At 51.1% G+C, this 3154-nt stretch overlaps 1 protein-coding gene across 1 annotated transcript in view; it reads right to left on the bottom strand.

The window, feature by feature from the left end:
• LOC124606399 (homeobox-leucine zipper protein HOX24-like) overlaps window positions 1–3154 on the bottom strand; it is a 653808-nt gene that overhangs the window by 374751 nt on the left and 275903 nt on the right. The gene's annotated exons all lie outside the window — the stretch shown is intronic.

Genomic DNA, 3154 nt, shown 5'->3' with positions numbered 1-3154 from the left:
TGCCGCTGGCCGCAAGCTTTCTAACGCTTTATTACTTTCTTCTGGACGGAGAAAGCGCACGCGAGCCATAGCAAAAACCGACGTTCGTCCAAACCTGCCACAACCCTGCGTCATCCTAAACTCGCGTCGTTAAGCTAAGTTATTGGACACCTTACTCCGGGTCTAGTTCCAAAAGGTTCGACAGGGTGCACGGTACTGGGTTTACTGGTTCAATATGCTGTGTCTCTGAAAACGATCCAGGAAGAGAGAGATGTAGCTATCAGTTTAACGTCGCGCCGACGAATAGGTCATTAGAGACTGTTACAATAACCGCCACAACCCCCACAACCACAACCATCACCACACCACGACCTATATACACAAGATAACCCTACAGAAGGTAGTGTTTGCTCCATATTATTATGTTCGAAAACTAATACCTGTTGAGACACAGATAAGGCGAGATTCACAAGGGATGGCGTAGTGGATTACCAAAATAAGCACGTGTGCGCAGATGCAAATCATTGACAGATTATGGACGTGAGGTATCAGGATCGCGTTCAGCACCAGTGTATGCGCAGGAATTGTGGTGAAAGATTCATAGCACCATATACTTTACCAAACAGATTAACAGGTGCTGTATATGATCGATTTCTGCTCCAAGAAGTACCAGGACTGTTCGCGAACGTTTCCCTTGCAGAACGAAGACTGTGGTTTACGCACGACGGAGCACCACCACATGCGACAGTACTTCCGCGAACGATTTCATGGGTGATGGATTGGTCGAGGAGGTCGAGTAGGATGGTCTCCCCGTTCATCGCACGCGAATCCGTTGGATTTCTGCTCTGTGCAGGCGTTAGAGGAGCGTTTGCCAATGAATGTGTCAGGACACGTGGCAATCACATAGAACAGTGCATATAGTTTCTACCTCTACGTATCAGACAGATGGAAATGAGAGGACAGATGGACGCATATCTCAACAGGGTTTCAGGACTACAAGAACTTTTCATCTAGTTCTGACCAGCGCTGCGTTCTATACCTGAATTTATTCGTTGTTTGCTATCATGCCCGCTCCATGACTCCAAGCGCTGCTGCATCAGTCGTGTAGAGCTCCTCGCACTAACGTCTCGTACGCGATTTCTTGTAAAGAGGTACTGGTCTTATCCATAACCCTTCCAGACATCAAAGTCTTCCATTTTCATTCCCTAATACCGATATTCAACGTACATCGCACTTCATATTGCCTCTCAGTATTACTCCTAAATACACTGACGGAAAAAAATCGCAATACCAAGTCGGAGTTGTACGGCATAAAGGAAAGTTGTTAAGCCCTTTCTACATCTGAAAGATCATGCCTATTCAAATTTCTAGCCAGTCGCATAACACTGGCGCTAGTAGCGCCACTATGGGGGTGAAAATCAGGTTTGCTTTAAACACGCGATGTACCGCTCGTGAACGTTAGTTCTCCTCCGCATGCGAAAATACACTCCTGGAAATGGAAAAAAGAACACATTGACACCGGTGTGTCAGACACACCATACTTGCTCCGGACACTGCGAGAGGGCTGTACAAGCAATGATCACACGCACGGCACAGCGGACACACCAGGAACCGCGGTGTTGGCCGTCGAATGGCGCTAGCTGCGCAGCATTTGTGCACCGCCGCCGTCAGTGTCAGCCAGTTTGCCGTGGCTTACGGAGCTCCATCGCAGTCTTTAACACTGGTAGCATGCCACGACAGCGTGGACGTGAACCGTATGTGCAGTTGACGGACTTTGAGCGAGGGCGTATAGTGGGCATGCGGGAGGCCGGGTGGACGTACCGCCGAATTGCTCGACACGTGGGGCGTGAGGTCTCCACAGTACATCGATGTTGTCGCCAGTGGTCGGCGGAAGGTGCACGTGCCCGTCGACCTGGGACCGGACCGCAGCGACGCACGGATGCACGCCAAGATCGTAGGATCCTACGCAGTGCCGTAGGGGACCGCACCGCCACTTCCCAGCAAATTAGGGACACTGTTGCTCCTGGGGTATTGGCGAGGACCATTCGCAACCGTCTCCATGAAGCTGGGCTACGGTCCCGCACACCGTTAGGCCGTCTTCCGCTCACGCCCCAACATCGTGCAGCCCGCCTCCAGTGGTGTCGCGACAGGCGTGAATGGAGGGACGAATGGAGACGTGTCGTCTTCAGCGATGAGAGTCGCTTCTGCCTTGGTGCCAATGATGGTCGTATGCGTGTTTGGCGCCGTGCAGGTGAGCGCCACAATCAGGACTGCATACGACCGAGGCACACAGGGCCAACACCCGGCATCATGGTGTGGGGAGCGATCTCCTACACTAGCCGTACACCACTGGTGATCGTCGAGGGGACACTGAATAGTGCACGGTACATCCAAACCGTCATCGAACCCATCGTTCTACCATTCCTAGACCGGCAAGGGAACTTGCTGTTCCAACAGGACAATGCACGTCCGCATGTATCCCGTGCCACCCAACGTGCTCTAGAAGGTGTAAGTCAACTACCCTGGCCAGCAAGATCTCCGGATCTGTCCCCCATTGAGCATGTTTGGGACTGGATGAAGCGTCGTCTCACGCGGTCTGCACGTCCAGCACGAATGCTGGTCCAACTGAGGCGCCAGGTGGAAATGGCATGGCAAGCCGTTCCACAGGACTACATCCAGCATCTCTACGATCGTCTCCATGGGAGAATAGCAGCCTGCATTGCTGCGAAAGGTGGATATACACTGTACTAGTGCCGACATTGTGCATGCTCTGTTGCCTGTGTCTATGTGCCTGTGGTTCTGTCAGTGTGATCATGTGATGTATCTGACCCCAGGAATGTGTCAATAAAGTTTCCCCTTCCTGGGACAATGAATTCACGGTGTTCTTATTTCAATTTCCAGGAGTGTATTTTGTTGACACGGACCTACATAGGGAGAAACGATCACTACGACAAAATAAGGGAAATAAGAGCTCGTACGGAAAGATACAGGTGTTCGTTCTTTCCGTGAGCTATACTACACTCCTGGAAATTGAAATAAGAACACCGTGAATTCATTGTCCCAGGAATGGGAAACTTTATTGACACATTCCTGGGGTCAGATACATCACATGATCACACTGACAGAACCACAGGCACATAGACACAGGCAACAGAGCATGCACAATGTCGGCACT

Source organism: Schistocerca americana, chromosome 1, assembly GCF_021461395.2.
Source record: "Schistocerca americana isolate TAMUIC-IGC-003095 chromosome 1, iqSchAmer2.1, whole genome shotgun sequence".
Classification (NCBI taxonomy): domain Eukaryota; kingdom Metazoa; phylum Arthropoda; class Insecta; order Orthoptera; family Acrididae; genus Schistocerca; species Schistocerca americana.
The sequence above is the reverse complement of the archived record's forward strand: the minus strand, read 5'-3'. Positions and strand labels throughout refer to the sequence as shown.